The 18,709-nt window shown below is 31.9% G+C and overlaps 1 protein-coding gene across 1 annotated transcript in view; it reads right to left on the bottom strand.

Annotated features, from left to right (window-relative positions):
* LOC108914457 overlaps positions 1 to 18,709 on the bottom strand; it is a gene marked incomplete at its 3' end in the record, with an annotated part of 131,542 nt that overhangs the window by 66,234 nt on the left and 46,599 nt on the right.

The following is an 18,709-nucleotide window of genomic DNA, read 5'->3' as shown; positions in this document are numbered from 1 at the left end:
AATTTTTGTTGTTATTATGGCCATTGTTGTAACATTGGCCATGGAAAATTGTGTGAAATTATGCTGTTTTCAAATTTTTAAAACTATTCTTGCAAAAAATGTAAAAGGCCAGGCGAAGTGAAAATTAAATACAATTAAAAACTAATCAAAAAAGTTAAAGAAATTTAATATTTCTAATATTCAAGGGTGCAAAATTATTCAAGGTAAAAAAGGAATAAGAATTTTAATAAAATCAATCAATCAATCATCATCAAATCAATGTTTCTAGTGATCTGTCCAGAAGGAAACTAAAGACAAGATCGTTTTAACGTTGCACAACTTTTTTGTAATTTAATATTTATAAAAGGACTAAAAATTGTCAAAACTAATGTGATAGCAAAAGCTACAATATACAGAGTGTATATTTAAATGGGAGTTATATTAATACGGAGGCTACATTTGATCTTTAGAAACACATATCACAAGTTTTTGTTTTCTCAAATTCCGTCATGAAAACTGTTGTTTTCTTATCGATTTTTTCGTAATTTTCATACCCCGCCACTAGACAGGCTATTGTAACCTCAAATAATCACATGCGTTAACTACTAACTGCGAAAAATCTGGATCTACAAATGAGATAGTCGTTAGGAAAACTTACTTTTCCTTTACTGCAACCCTTCATAATAGTGACTATTGTGTATGCATAACCAAAGATCAACGTTAACACAAAAAAAAATGACAGTTCTAAATGTGTTTATTTATATTTAAATTATTGAAAAGGTCTTTACTTTAATTAATTATAGTAACTAATCATTATTATAAGCTCATTAATGTGTACATAATGCCCACTGAGTAGATATATGTATAAAAAAAACATGAAAGACCTCAAGACCACCCATGTTCGATACAGGAAGTGTTAGATATTATGAAGTGCTCAATTTTAAATTTAATACAATCTAGGTATAATATAATATACGCAGTTCCATTAAATTGATTTTTAAGTATTATTACGAAGTAAAACGTTATTTAATCTTTCAACTGTTTGTTTATATTTATGAAAGAATTTTATTATCAAGGCAAGGTTCAGGACCGGCGGAAGGGGTGAAACAGTGGAAGTATATGTTTCAGAAGACATTTTTTAAAGGGCAGCATTTTAACCAAGGTTCATTTTTAGTTATGGTACGTATTAACACTGGATTATTGCCTATTATACAGAGTGTTACAAAAAAGTAAATGACGCTGGTTACTCGAGCGAAAATCTTGGTAGTTTCTTTATGTCATTTAGATGTCTCTTTTACAGGATACGGGGTGTGAAAAGTATGATTGAAACAACTAAATAACTTGTATCCTATGTCAGTGATTTTTTTGCATGGAGGGTTGCATTACCCATTGTCTATTATATTAAGTGTTTTAACTTTTTAATTATTTTAATAAAACACATAATTTATTCGAAATACCTAGATATCTTTATTGAAGCAGATATGTTGCGGTTAATAATGGAAAAGCCAGATAAGTGAGCACATCTTAAAGCTCTACAAGCCTTTAGTCTTTCAGCAACATTTTCCATCAGGTGTTCACATAATTGTGGTTCAATTTGAGTGATTTGTGTTTTCTTTCAAATGTTGGATGGTTTGAGGATTGTTAGGATAAATTTAATTTTTTCAAAAAAAAAACCATAAGAAGTCTAAAGGTGATAGATCGCGTGATCTTAGTGGCCAATCAATATCTCTTAGAATGATTATCCCATTAACAAATTTCTGTTTTAAACGATCGATTGTTTCCGTTGCTGTATGACATGTTGCACCGTCCTGTTGAAACTACATACTCTGCACAGTAATACCCTACAATTCATCCCATAAAAAGTTATTAATCATCGTTCAATATAGAGCATCATTCACAGTAACAACGCTGGCTTCATTTTCAAAGATCAATCACTCCATCAAACCAAAAACCACACCAAACAGTCACTTTTGGTGGATGCATTGGTTATTCCAATATTACTCGTGGATTTTCCTCACCACAGATACGACAACTTTGTTTATTTACATATCCACCAATTTCAAAATGAGATTCATCACCTAAAGATGATTTTATTAAAAAACATAATTTGCTTCCTTCACTGGTAAGAGCTCATTTAACAAATCTACGATGTAATCCATGATCAGCTGGTAATAATTCCTGTATTAACTATATTTTGTACCTAAGCTTTTAAGTGAAGATCCTCATGCAAAATATTGAATAAAGTGGTTTGTTTAATGCCTAATTGCTGTGAACGATGACGAATTGATGTGTTTGGTTCTGCAGTGATACTATCATTGACAGCTTCAATATTTTCTTGTGAACGACCACTGCGACTGTAAATGTTACTTCTTTGACCTTGAATTGAACTAGTTTTTTCAAATTTATTCGCAATATGGTGCTGTTTGTTGGACCATTTGTTATTCCGTACTTTGTACGATAATTTTTAACAATAAAGACACGTTTCCCAAACGTATACTTCTCCATCATATTATTAACCGCCATGTTTCTACTTAACAGCTGTCAAAAAAACAAAATCATTGTAGTACAATAAAACACAAATGGCGGCAAATATAAAAAGTTAACTCAAATTTGAAAACCCGTTGTCTTGTAAATAATAATAAATGTTTTAAACCAGCGTTTGCTGCCGCGTTATGCCAGACGTTATTAACATAATATATTCATAATTTAAAATTTACATAATTGAGAAATGTGTGTAAATTTGTTGTTGTAATATATTTCTTTTAACTTTTGTTCCCTAGAATATTTTTTAATTTGTTATATTTATCTTTTGAGATGTATATTTTATTTATGTTTTTTATAACAAACTTGTTTAAACAGTGGTAAGTAAATATTTTTTCTTAGGGAGGTTAACAAATATTTGCTTCAGACGGCAATTATCCTGGCGCCGGCCCTGTCAAGAATTATATGTATATATGACCTACGGTAATAATCATTGCATAATGTTGACTAATTATAGCTTCATCATATATTATATATTATATCTTTATAAACAACAGGGAGACAAGACAAATAATATATGTTATCTAAGAAATATGAAATTTGTAATGAAAAAATCTACATCAAAATTATAAATCGATGCTAACGAAGAAAAACCGTCAGCCAATAGAGTTGTTTGGCAATTTCTTACATTTTGTAAAAGATATTACGCAGTAAAATATCCTAGTTAATTTCACTTCGCGGGAATTGCCGTAAATGGTGAGAGAATAAATGGTGAGAGAACGAACATAACGTTACTTCACGTAAAGGCTCAATTACAATTAACTGAGATAAGTCACTGACATCTTGACAGGTTAACCTTGAATGGGATCAAAACTATTTCTCGTCATCACTGAATAGCTATTTTTTATTCTAGGTTGTCAAGAATGGCTTTTGTAGCTAATCAAGAATGGATAATTCGAAAATACAAAAACCGCTTCGTGGTTGCACTGAGGGAAATCGACCAATAAGAAAGTTTTGCTAAGACAATTTGTATCATCATATCAAATTTTTCTTATTAGTGTTCAATTATCTCATGTCAAGCTTAATAAAAGTTATTTTACTAACACGATTTTACTATATATCTAAAGTCGATGGTTTACTAGAACAAGGGGGCAGCTTCTTACAGTGATTAGTTACATTTTTTCTAGCACTTTTTCCACTAAAGATAAGTAGATGACTAATTGCACTAGGTAATTGACTTTAGGTGAGGCCTACCAATTTTTTTTTGCAATCATAGTTGTCACGCAGACGTGAGTGCTCGTAGTACACATAAGTAAGAGTGAAGTGGAAAGCGAAAGGGATTTTTCAAATGATGAAAAACATCAGCCTCTTGAAATCCTAGAAAATGCAGTACGGAAACTTATGCCGGTTGGGTATCGTCCAAAGAGGTCTAAGACTTTGACGAAAGTAGAAATTGAAACATTTATACAAAATGTCCCTTATGAACAATTTGCAATGAACCAATTGCAAACGATTTAATCAGAAAGGATCATGATGGTGAAAACAATTTTATACAAGCCTAAAAATTAGCCAAATATCCCTCAGCAAAAAACTAGATTGATCACCGGTACGTCAGACCAACAGGACAGGCATTAGAGCCGCTAGATACGTATCGAATAAATTGATCGATGTGAATCTTCAAATCAGAGGCAGACATATATTCTTTTCGTTCAGTACTATTATGCAAATACTTACATAATATATTCTTATAATGTAAAGACTGCAGTTATAAGTAGACAACGATTGTGTCATTTTTTGTTTGAATAAAGTTACAGAACCACAGGATTGGCTGAAGCCGCCATACATTTTTGCTAATAAAACAAAAAGGCAATAATCGGGAGAGAAAAGGACAATATCAAAGATATGCAACAGCAAAGGAACCACGTTTATACACTACTGAAAAAAAGGATTTAATATTTCAAAGAAAACCTGATGAATGAAGTAGATTACAGATGTAGTTTTTGTAATAATGAAATAAGTACTTTTTAAAACATTTGCAGCATATGAATCAGTTTATTAGACATTTTAACCCCTTGAGGCGGGTATTCACTTGTGGCAATGCTCTGTAACGTAACAAAGAACATACGACCTGTTGCAAGTAACACGGTTCGCTGCGAAAGTATGTGTGGTTAAGAAACGGAAATCTCTGGAAATCTTTTCTTTACTCCACTCCATGGCACAAACACAAAAAAACACACTCTTCCTAGTCGCTGCAGAAAACGGACTGACACCAGACCATATACAAAAGACTGACGAAACAAAAAATAAAACAAAATCACATGTGCAACAGGCAACGTTACGACTAAAAGGGTAACCCCGTCTCAACATGTAGCAGAAAGTACTGTTGCATCCCTTTGATGCGACGACTAAAAACCGACAACTGATGCTTCGTCCCGGATTAGTTACGCGTGTCAAATTTGTTACACGTACCATGCAACAATTTTCCGTCTCCACTAGCTGTAACGTAACATGTTCGGTGTTACGTTACGGGGCATTTGACACAAATGGATACCTGCCTTTACAGAAACAAACTGTAAGTAATCCTAGTCATACTGAAAATCCTTTTATCGATTTTTTTTCTGTATTTCACAATGATATACGCAGTGTGTCAAAAAATTTTCAAGAAGCATTTCTGTCTCCATTTAATAACTGCTTTGGTTGCATTTGTTAACAGAAGTAGATATTATTTTTATGCAACATCCGAATATATAAATTTTCAGAATATTATGACTATCAATTTTTTTTTGTGACAAATATTATTGGTACCTATGATGACTAACAATCACATATTCAGTGCCTACTTAGACATACTACACGTTTAGATACACTTCACAGATAAATGAATATACCAGAGTTCAGCAAAATAGTGCTTGTTGCTTTGATCATATCTTTGTTAAATCGGCGTTTGATAATGTAACTCCTTTTACCTTTTATATTAAGAACGGCTATAAGTGACCATTATATCTGAAATGACAGCGGTAAAAATTGGGTCAAGCGGAAAAGAATCTAGAGTAGACAAAATATTAGAATTGAACAATTGGAACAACTTCTATGGATGTACTGATACAGACAGTCTATAATATATTTAACCTTAAACTAAAATAAAATATAAATGTACACAGGGGTATACAAATTACAGTTAAAAAACGCAAGTCTCCGAAAAAGAAATGTTGGAGAACTACAGAGAGAGAACTATTAAAAAAAATTATAATAAATATAGAACATATCAGGTGCCTACATTATTTTTCATTTACGTATATTTAATAATTACATTGAAAACATACACACACATCTGTTAAACTTATTTGGATACTTTCCCAAACTTCCTCAACCATGCCGATGTTTTTAAATGGAAATTATATGTATTTTTTCCAATTGTCGAGGAAACGTTCACGCTCTCTTAGAGATTTGCATAGAATGCGACCGCCTCAGGTTATTCTCAATGTTAAATACTTACGCGCGAATGTACTTTTGCCGAGCCCGTGAACAAAAATACAATACTTCTCGTCCCACATAGGAAGAATAATAATGAGATGAAATCATTTTTGTGTAGCTATAAAACGTTGTGTATTTTTTCAAAACTCACCTGTCATTTTTTTTTTTTATTTATTACTATTCGCATGTGTTAAATAAAAATTTAAATAAATTAAAATTACTAAACTAATTCGGTTTCTCAGCTGTCAAAAATACTAGCGCTGGAATGACAATACCTTTTTTATTTTTAAACAAAAACAGTATATTGTTATATTAGTGTTACTTTTGTGGCCAGCAAATTTTGTGCTTGTGGTTCAATTCGCTGAAAACTTTGTAAAAATGGAATCTAATGAAGATTTAGGTGTACCTGAGGAGATACTGGAGTGTGCGAAAGAGGTTTCTTTGAATCTTCACCCAAAGAAATCTCAAGAATTTTATGAATGTGTCTACCAACGTTTTATGGATTGGTGCAAAGCAAAAACATTAAGTTGTGTTCAGAAGATGTATTGATGGTGTATTTCTCAAACTTAGCAAATGAAATGAAGCCGTCAACGCTTTGGTCACAAAGTTACGTACTTTTCTCAAGAGACAAAATGAGGGATATGTACTGAAAAAATCGAGAGTATTTACAAAGGAGCAAGTTGATTGCTTTCTGAATAGTGCACCTAATAATTTATATTTGATGATGAAGGTAAACGCCTTAAAAATAAAAGAACTAAATTTTTAAAAAGCTTTTTTATGGATCGTCCTAATATTAGAGATTGCAGGCGCATGCCGTTCTGATGAATTAGTCAGTTTAACAATAACTGATAATGTTGAAGATGTGAAATCCGCCTCAATTATTAAAACTCCTAATACCAAAACCAAGAGACCACGTTCTTTTACTGTGCTGTGAGATGATTATTATTTAAGTTTTTATCGAAAATATGTTGCTTTACGACCACCCGGATTGGTAGAATGTCGATTATTTGTCAGATATGTTAGTGGAAAGTGTCATCGAATGGTGATGGATATTCATAAAATCAGTGCCGTCTTGCAAGAAGTGGCAAAATATTTTAAGCTGGACAACTGGAAAGAGTACAGTGGACACGCATTACGACGAACGTCCGCTACTACCTTTGTAGTTGACGGCGGTGGTGACTTCATTTGTCTTAAAAGACACGGAGGATGGAGATCGAACACTGTGGCGGAAGGCTACATTGAAGACCTTTGAATAAAGAATTTATTACGAAAAGAATACTGAAAAAACTATTAATGAAAACGCTTTGGACTGCCTTGAGAATTGCTCCAATACTCTCAGTATTGGTAGTTTCAGTGGTTTATTTAATTTTAATACTTGTTCAAACTGGATAAACAAAAATTATTGTAAATATTGTTGAATAAGTAGCTTTTATAAATTAAAACTTGATTAACACTTTTAATTTATGGATTCAAAGTGTCAATTTTAGCTCTTAGGATTAAAAGTGAATAGGTACTTTTGTTGCTAAGATACCATGTTTTTTCTCAGTAAGGAAAATGTCAACGTTAGAGACTTCTGACAGTCAAAAAATGTCATAGTCTTGTGACGGTTGGAGAAAAAGTCTTTTCCATACAACTGTTACTTATTAATTTTATTGGATAAGTTGCTTCAGTAATATGACTACTTATTTTTGAAAATTTATTTTCTATTACTTATACCGTCATTTTTTTTTCAAATATTGCCCATATGCATATGCGGCAATTGATTAGCACATCTCATTAAAATATCTGATAAAAAATCTACAAGTTTTCATAATTTAATATGGTACGAAGATAAATAAATATGTTTACTAAGAGGTAATATTATATACACCTGGGGGGACCGCCTAGTCGGGTGTCTTGGTCGGTGGATTTCGATCGGCCGAGATAAGCAACACGGACGCAGGCTGGAACTTGGATGGGTGACCTAAGGCAGGCTCGAGAACGTGCTGTGGCAGCCTACCAGATACCTGGGTCGCTCAACACCTTCCGCATGCGTGTGGTCCCCGATAAAAATTGTAATGAGAAGAGAGCAATAAATCTCTGTAACTCAAGACCATGCTATCATACATAAAAATTGTACGAGACTTTGCCATCAAGCCACCCTTGTAGTAATAGGATGGTTTGAAGAAAAGTAGTCGAGTAATGAAGGGAGGTGTACAAGGGACCTAATAAGGCTTAAGTTCAATTTTCCACCACCCCCCGACATACATAGATACATACATGATATGCACCTAAAAATGTACTCTTAATACAGTCCGTACGATATTTGTTGGGATAGAATTCCCAAAGACCCCTGGGTTACTTTTATGGAATGAACTGCATTCGACATCCGAGGTAGAAAGATATTGGCGGCGTGGCGTTCACTATGACAGCTTGCAGTGCGTACTGTGTTTTGCAGTTACGCATTCGTGTTTCTTTGTAAGTGTAGCCTGTGCGTTTTCAGGTTAATTTCTTATTAAAATAAATCGATGGAGGTGAAAATAAAAGAAAGGAAATTAATTCTCAGGCGAAGAGTATCGTGTGAAACGACATCGGTTTCAGACTATTAATGACATCAAAGCAAATGTGAGTACTTTGAAGGAGACAAAGACCAATAATGTATAAAATTAATTAAAAAAATAAAGCTTGTTATTTCCTGAACAGACTTTGTATATTTATAAATCCACAAGCCTTTAAGTAATATTGCAACTATAAACATTTAACTTTGCTATTTACAACGAAACCACATCCTCAAGTACCCATTCTTGAGCGGTTTAGCAAGGTTGCACATTTTTTATTAGACAAGAAAGTACATTTTTATATCGTACGACAATTGCAGAATGTACAGCTACACGTTCATTTTTCAGTATTGCCCACAAAGAGAAAAGATTAACCTTGGAAAGATAACTCCAGACATTTAAATGTATATAAAAAAACCTGGTCTATTGTTTATCTGCACTGTTATGTAAGTTTTAAATCCCGTTGCATATAGGTTTTGTCACGAGGTGCGCAATGTTGGAGAGCGTCATCAGTCTTATTTTATAGATAAGTGGAACAATGGTGATATCGAAATACACTTGATTTGCTATTTTGATAACAGTAAATTCACATGTGATTACAGAGAGTAATGTACTTTTAAATTGAAAAGCTTAAAGTTAATTGGAATTGTTTCTAACTTGTTTAATGTTTAGATTTTATATTTGTAATTTCCAATACAGGGCTTCTAACAAATTTCTAAGCACTATAGTAGAGGCTCAATATTTTTTCGAATGGTCGGTAAAAAAAAGGATTTTCTATATTTATGATTTGACGGACGCGATATAGACAAAGCTTGATAAAAAAAAACATGTTCGATGAGGGTCTAATTAGTTCAGGAGAATTTTCCACATTTTTCTTATTTAATAATTATATTGTCCGACTGAATTTTACAATTTAAATCTACTTCTGTTTGTAAAATTCTTTATAGAATATAGTATAGTTATTTATGTACCATGGGAGATACAGGGATGATTATGCCCGCAGGCGACAGGTTGCAAGTCGCCTAAGGGCATAATTATTCTAGTATCTCCCGTGGTGCATACAACGTTTTATTTTTTATTTAGACATCTGATTTGATTAATCAAATGTAAATGAGAATGAAAACAGTTTTTCAATATATAAACGATGTATCCAATATGTATATATGACAACCGCAAATTGATTTGTTGATTTTGATAGTTTGATTCTGAGGAGACATATTGAAAAGGAAGAATGGATAATGTTCCAGTAATAGTTGCTGCTAGAGCCAATAAAGCCAATGAAGAATTACTGCCTAAGAAATCTAAATTACTTTATGATAAAGAATATAAACGTTTTGAGACAGACAAGCAGAAATTCAGTGAGAATGTAAGCACGTTAAAGAAATATTTATAATTTTTTATAATTTATATTTTTTATATTATATCTTTTAGTCAGAATCATTCAGCCCTAACAGATTGTGGACAAAGTATTCAATGTTGAAGACCACATTATCAGTACACAGAAAAGTAAATATAGGAGAGTATCATCGATTAAACGCTTATTTGAAGCAAATATCGAAAATGTTCCAAAAAAATATGTGAAGATATTTTGAAATTTATTAGAGAAGCATCAAGTCATACGTTTTGAAAAAGGTAATACAGGAAATAATTGGCTATATTATTGCATGTGCTTAATAGGTTTTTGTTATTGTAGGTTGTTCTAGTAATGGGTGTTCTTGGAGGATTAAGAAGAGATGAGTTGGTAAAGCTCTCGATAGATGATATAGAAGACAAAGGAATCGTTGTTGTGGTAAAAATTAACAATACAAAAACTGGAGTACCAAATTCTTTTACTATTGTGGAATAACATGAAATGCACGCTCTCCAATTGTATCGACAGTATTTATTTATTATTTATTTATATTATTATTTATTTATAAGAACTAGTGATGATAATTTTTCTGAATTGATTGTGAACGAAAATGAAACAACATTTATTCGATGGCAAAGAAAGTTTAGGTAGGTAGTTTCTCTGGTGTTTACTGTTAAAGGTTCCTTCTCAAATTGTAGTTTCGTTTTTAAAAACGGTTCTAACTGATTTTTGTTATTAATTTAAAGTAAATTAGTGTTATATATCAAATATTAATGTTAATAAACTTTGTACCTTCATTTGTCTGCTTCATTTATACAAGGCGCATTTACTATTCTACCCTTGCAGAAAAGAAGGGTACAAAATAGGGTCAAAATGCGGGCGATAATATTTAGGTCCGCTTATGTCGCCCTATATGACGTTATTTTCTTATTCCATTTCCTAGTAATAAACAGGCCATATGAACCTAAGTAAAAAATAAAGAGTTTTTTGTTACATCTATGACTTTTACGCCCTAAGTATAATAGATTAATTAGCTTTAGATTTGTCACATATTTGCAGACATGTAAAGTGTTCTTCCATTCTGGTTACAATAAAGGAATTTACTTGAAAAACTGGAGGATATCAAGACGGTGTTAAAATTTCCTATTTACTGGCACTTGATAGCCAACATTTTTTTTAAAGTAAAATCCTGCAGCACAGTTACAAAAAAGTTGTACATTTAAATAATTACTCTTTGTAGTCAGGAAGATAAATGCAAGAAATTCATGTTTGGCTTCAGATTATCTCTAGAACAAATAATGATTTACGTGAAAACAAAACTTTAAAAATCAATATATATCTACTTTTCAATCTTTAGATAAAATCATATATGATATATTTGCAAACTTACATTTTTTATATCCAAGACTATTGTTTGACTTCGTTGGAGAGGATTTTTAAAAATATTGTTTTAATTTATATGAAAAACCAACATATTTTAGAAATTTATTTAGAAAGATAAAACATTTCATGAGCTATAGCCAAAAATTTTATGATTGTTAAAAAAATATATATTTTTTAAATAAAATGAATATAGCCATAAACAGGATAGTTTTCCTTACTTGCTAAAATTCTTAGTTTCATTCACTGAGTACAGAATTCATGAAAAGTAGTATGACATTGACCAGCTTATTTTCTTTGAATTTTCAGGTTTATACCTAATTTAGTCTGATATTCGACTAACTTCTATTCCCAGACAACCTTCCGAAATCTCAATTGAACTTCTCGGAAAATTAAATAAGAATTGTAAATAGTTATCTGATTGTAAACATTAATCAAGGGAAGCATTTTATGCTGTTTTTTGTTGAGGATTGTTATACAAGTTTTCCCCAGAGGAGAAGAGTTTACATGCTGGCAGTACATTCACCAATGAGAAAAAAAGCATATTTTTACTTCTTGTTATATTACAGGGTGATTCACTATATTTTGACACCCCCTTTAACTTTTTTAGTTTTGAGAGATAAAAAAATGTGAAATATAAAAGTTGCAGAGTTTTTATGAATTTTTCGAAAATGATAGTAGAAAAACAAATGAAGTCCAAACAAAATGACCGCGGATGTTAACTTTGTTAAGTTAAATGGAACACCCTGTATATTTTCACATATTTGAATAGAACGTTCCCTGTCGAGCATAGTCATATAGGGTTTGTTGGGTCCATCGCTAACAATAAGCGAGATACCATTAAAAAACGAAAGAAGGTTTTTTCTTAAGAAAATAAGACATCTTGTAATTGTTAAACCTTTTTCAGACATTTCTGCCTTTTTCCAATTACGAAAGGATTTACAGATTTAGTTATAATATATTTTGACAGATCAGACATTGATATGGTCCAAAATGCGTATAGGTATTTTAACTAAATCTCACTAATTAGGCCGTGAGATGCCTAATTACTCATGGACAATGTTATATTTTAGGTCGTGACAGTGACAGGTAATGTCATGACAACATTGTTATTGTTTGACAGTTTGTATTATTATTTAATTAAAATGAGTTACACAGAAGTAGAAAATTGAAATATTATAGGAATTAAAATTGAGCAAAGTTCTTCTCCATACTCTATTTTAATTCTAAATAATCTTCTACTTCTGTGTAACTTATTTTAATTAAATAATAATTCATACTATCAATCAATAACAATGTTGTCAAAACATTACTACCTGTCACTGTCACGACTTACCATATAATGTCCATGAGTAATTAGACCTCTCACGGCCTAATTAGTGAGATTTCGTTGCATTACCTATACGGATATTGGACCGTATCAATGTGCGATATATCAAAATATATTATAACTAAATCTGTAAATCCTTACGTAATTGGAAAATAGACAGAAATGCCTGAAAGAGGTGTAATAATTACAAGATGTATCATTTTCTTAATAAAAAACCTTCTTTTCGTTTTTTTAAAGTATCTTGCTTATTGTTAGAGATGGACCCAACAAACCCTATATGGCTATGCTCGACAGGGAACGTTCTATCCAAATATGTAAAAATATACAGGGTGTTCCATTTAACTTAACAAAGTTAACATCCGCGGTCATTTTGTTTGGACTTCATTTGTTTTTCTACTATCATTTTCGAAAAATTCATAAAAAATCGTGCAACTTTTATATTTCACATTTTTTTATAACTCTTAAAACAAAAAAGTTAAAGGGGGGGTCAAAATATAGTGAATCACCCTGTACATTACATTTCCTGAACTTCACATGACGATTGAATATAACAGAAAATCGCATACGGTACTGTGAACATAATCACACTCCACAGAATGCTTTCCTTGTATTTCAACATTTCTATAGTTTAGATGAATTTTCTCGTTCTATCATTGTCTTACTAAAACTGCGATTTATTACATATAAAACGCCGAACTTAAAACATTAACGACTTATTTCAAAATCTAACTCCTGTACTGAAAATATTGCCTGTTTATCATCTGACTATTACCCGTTTAATCCTTATTTAAATGCTTGTTTATTAGTATCCCTCAAGAGAACGAAAATAATGTAGTCGGAGAAAACCATACGTTCAGAATCATACTGCGAAGCCTAACCTACAGCTCAAGAATTTTAAATGGCTCTGTAGAATCCCAGGCATTTATGAAATCCAGTCTATAAAGACCCACCCGGATGACATTCTTAACTGTACTCACGGATTATTATCGCACATGTAATCCTACTGACGGATTAAGTGCTTTTGATGGACTTTTTTATCTAATATACCGTACTGCTGAGAAATTTTCCTCTACGTAACGGTTTAATAAGTGAAATTCAATACAAAATGTAGGTATATAATAATATATGTATGATATTTATACTTACATGCTTTTAAAATAAAGTTAATAAAAAACATAATTACATTTTTTGGTTATCATGTTTCATCGGAATTTCTCAAAATAATATAACAAGTGGGGGAATGAAAGATCAACTTGCATAAGAGCCACACACATTGAGGGAAATATCATTTAACCATAAGTAGAAATTGATTAACCTTTAAATAGGCTCCAGAGTGCAAGAATTTAAACACAAGGGTTTAAAACTATTATATTGTAAATATTTTAAATTTTTTATTCTAATTTTTTGTGCAATGTCAAAAATAATGTTAATAATTAAGAAAAAGCAATATGTCTGATATACATGCAAAAAAACTCTTGTTTCAAATGTACATTTGACTTTAAGGTATCGCATGTTTATATACAGGGTGTTTGTAAATAAGTGCGAGATATTTTAGAGAATGGTTGCCGAAGTTATTTTGTGAAAAAAAGTTTATATAAACGTCATCGAAATATGCTTCGTTTCCGAGATACAGCGTGTTTAAATTTTAATTGTTTATTTATTTCTATTGATTATTTCAAAGAGTTTTAATGATATTGACTAGAAAGATGGTTGTATTTTATTTAGAAATAGTGACAGCAACCTATTAGATAATGTATCAATAGAGATTAAAAATACACAACTTGCAACGAAATGTTTTATTTTTTTCCTCAAAAACGGTGCATCCTACGAAGAAAATTGAAGGGACCAATTTCATTCAGAATTGATGACACATATCTAAAAAATATCAAAACAGGAAAAAGTCAGTGGCGTACCATTTTTTTTATCAAAAAAGTGTGTAATTCTCGCACGAACGTCAGTAGTGCAACTAGAAATATTCGGATCACTCCAAAAAATGCACATTTATCCCTCCAAAGCGTTTTTAAAATTTCGGGTCAATATCTTTAAACGAAGCGTATTTCCAGATTTCCACCTACGTTTATACAGTGTAGGAAAGTACCGATGGTCTATCAGAAGTTACGTGAGAGCGATAAAGTAAGCCATAGAAATCCATGTGATAGACAAAGATGGCTATAATGAAGGCGTCTAATAGTCAACGCCCATTTCGCCCTTCCACAAATAAGAAGTGGATCTTATTTCTGGAAGGGCGTAAGTTTTCTCAACCAGATATAGGTCGGTTTGGGACATATTGATGGTCCTCATCATTATGTCCTTAGAAGGATCCAATAGGCCCATTCAGTGATATTTAATTTTAAACTTTTCTTTCATTTTCTGATAGTATTTAACCACCTAATTATATCTTAAAAAAATTAGGTCAATAGGATTAATAATAAGTGATATATTTAATTTTGAATTTGTAAGACCCTTAAAAAGGTCAGCACTGCGAGAGAACAGCTAATGACGTCACAATACCGGCCACTCGGCGATCAAATCGCGAGCAGACGGAGAGATGTGTAGATGTTTGCTATACTTTTACCTATATTATATACCTATATTTTTAAGTGTATAAATAGAGAGTGTATAAGAGATATACATCAAGTCTTGTTGAAATGCATTTTTCACACAACGTATTTATTATAAACATAGAATGTCTTGGAATATCTAAATACATTTTCTTTTCGGATTTTTCTTAATGACGTAAATGGTTCGCTTTTCTACATTTTCTGTTGCTTTCCATTTTTGTACAAATGTACCCAACGTACTAGACTCGGTACTTGTGGATGTATGCGACGACGTGTATGTACGAACAATTCAGAACAACCCTCGTTTTTCTTTGGTTGCCCGTCTAGGGGGTTGTAAAATATTATTTATTATATTTATTTAAATAAATTGCTTATAGGTACCTCTCGCAACGTATTTCGAAATTTTTGTGGACGGGAACGTTTACATGGGGTAGATTTTTTTTTTCGACATAAATTTGAAAATTCTGCTCTAAATGTTTAAATAATAATATTTATAACCCCTTAGACGAGCAACCAAAGAAAAACGAGGGTGGTTCTGAGTTGCTTATATGTCCCTCTCGCCGACGTATTTTGAAATTTTTGTGAACGGGTACGTTTAGATGGATTTTTTTTTTCGGTATAAATTTTAAAATTCAACTCTAAATGTTGAAATAATAATATTTACAAAACCCTAGACGGACAACCAAAGAAAAACGAGAGTGGTTCTTAACTGCTTATAGGTCCCTCTCGCCGACGTATTTCGAATTTTTTGTGAACACGAACATTTAGATAGGGTAGAATTTGTTTTCCGGCATAAAATTGAAAATTGTGTTCTAAATGTTCAAATAATAATATTTTACAACCCCCTAGATGTGCAACTAAAGAAAAACGAAGGTGGTATTGAGTTGCATACCGTGGCTGGGGAAACCGTGGATAACATCACACAAACTTTTCATTTTTCGGTAATGAAATAAATATTTTATTCGGAGTCGATCCTGAAGTACTTTTGCAGCCTGGAACTATTCAATACTTGTACAATCCTCAGTTTCGACCCATTTAGATATAAAAACAATGATTCACGAAACTGCCAAGCGAATCACACACCGTATGTATTAACACAGAATGGGATGAGAGCGAGCGGAGTGCTCTGCCAGTCGCCCGTACCGGTATTATGACGTCAGCAATGGTTGCTCAACGTTTTTCCGCGCTCTGTTTTCATTAATTTATTTCACACATTTCTCGTTGAAACAAAAAATTGATTTTTGGCATACTAACTAATTAAAGGGTAAACTTTTGAAACATGCAATAAAAAAATTTTACTGAATGGGCCTATTGCTTTAGTGTCGTTACTCACAAGGAGATGTATACACAGAGCTTCATCTATCGTGCTGCTTCCCACCTACGCCATTCTGTGACCTGCTACAATTTCCTTTCATGAAAACATTTTTGATTATAATATGCTACATTTGTCTTGATTAATTCCTACATTAATATAAATTTGAAATATATACATATATTTTAAGGAACTGGTAGTTTTGAAACAAATATGTTTGCAGTTCATTATGAACTGTAAGAGATGTTATAGCTAAAGTCCGAGATAATACATTTCAAAACTATAAAAGATTTGATTTATTATACATATTTACCAATAATATAAATTCTAAGAAAATTTATAGATTACAGCAAATATTTCACATAGTTTGACGAAAGTATATAAATTTGAATAGAATAAAATAACATTTAGGGCAAATAGTTCCATTTAAAATATCTGCTCATTTGATCCAAATACTTTTTTTTCAGTGTAATTATTGGATACTAGAAAAGACAAATATTTTTAAAATTCTTAATTGCCAAATTTTATTCATCAATGTTTCTTATAGTGTTTCATTATGACATAAATAGGCAGGTTAAAATTAAAACCGCACTTCAAAAACATCCTGTATATGTAATAAGAAACGACCTGACCTGCATAATAATAATAATCCCTCTCAAAATTGGATTACTCTCCGTTCCCCTCACTTTCTAAACCGTTAATTGTTACCGTGCTCTATTATGTTAGAAGAAAGTGTTATTATTTATCAATAAATAATCAAACTGACAACAGTTAAAGTACCTGCTGCTGCATTACTTTTATTGTTTACTGAATTTGTTTCTTATAATATCTACTCATAAAATAAATAAAGCTGTGACACTGAAACACTTTCTTCCTTTCATAACTACGTATTTGGTATAGTGTTAGAAACACAAATATATTTAAGAAAAGTTCTACAAACTTCTCGGGATATAAGAAAATCGATTCCTAGAATTTGAAGCCTGAAAATTCTTTGCTTTCGAGATACAGGGTAGCAAAAATAATTGTTGTTCTAGGTTGGTTTTTTATTCATTTTTTTGCGGACGCCAGCGAGTAAAAAACAATAATGAAAGAGTAGCGATGTATTATTATTATACAATACTTTTTTCGAATACTGCTCCGGAAGAATATTGTTAAAATTGGCGGAGAGACTGGCAAACATATTGCCATTCAGAAAGTGGTCTACTAAAAAGAAAATAAAACATCTGCCGATGTGTTAAAAGGCATATTTTGAATACAAGTGAAGCGAAAGTGAAAGTGAAACCTCCAACATTTGGTCAATTTACTCTATGTTAAAAAGTATATTGAATGTTAATATAAATAATAATAATAATTAATATAAAAAGAGTCTGAAAATTGGCGCTGTACTTGAAAAATAAATATATTTAAATATAAAAGTAGTAATGATATTTGGAATAGCAGGAGCGTGCTGAAGGGAAGATATATACAGGGTGATTCAGAACTTATCCAAAAAAAAATTCTGGATGTACAGGGGACCCTTACTAATACAATTTTGTAAAGAAAAAAAATAAAAAAAGGCAGTTCGAAAATGATATAAAAATACACTTCTACACGGCACTATAAACTGGTCCACTGTAAAACCTGACGTCGCACAATGCGACCGGCATGGCGGTGCGATAAAAACGGACAAAAACTTTCGCAAGGAAAGAAATATGTAAATAGAATTTTATCGCACCTATTTTATATCGGCAAATTCAACTGCTTTTGCCTTTATTAATTAATAAAATTAATTTGTGTTTTTAAATAATAAAATCATTTGACATAATCGATGTTACAACAATTGTTTAAAATTTTATCCACCAATGTGTAAACACATTTGGGTCCGTTGTACTCAGTTTCTACGAAATGTTGTCTTGTTTCACCATAACACAAATGCTTCACCATAAATTAAAACGATATCCATCAACTCCGAGTACACGCAAACCATTTTTGACACAAACTACCCATTTTTGACACTAACTACTAAAAACCTGTTGTAAACACCACAGATAGCAAGTAAATATCGCAACGACGATTGCAAAATCCGAATTCAGTATTCGGAGTCGCTGAGGCCACGTGGCGAATGACGCTAGAGACTACAGTTGTGCAGCTATGTAGTGGTTGAACGAGACAGTTAATGATTTAGAATTTTATAAAAAATATCCAGCACTACGACCAAAACAGGCAAAGTCAACTCACCTATTCTTGGCAATGCGAAATTAGGTCACGAACAAGGTAGTGGGTAAAAATACATTAGGCAGATAGCCCAGTAAAATTGCACAGTGC

The sequence above is a fragment of the Anoplophora glabripennis genome, unplaced genomic scaffold, assembly GCF_000390285.2.
Source record: "Anoplophora glabripennis isolate ALB-LARVAE unplaced genomic scaffold, Agla_2.0 scaffold750, whole genome shotgun sequence".
In the NCBI taxonomy this organism is placed as follows: domain Eukaryota; kingdom Metazoa; phylum Arthropoda; class Insecta; order Coleoptera; family Cerambycidae; genus Anoplophora; species Anoplophora glabripennis.
Note: the sequence above shows the minus strand (reverse complement) of the source record. Positions and strands in the feature narration are given on the sequence as shown.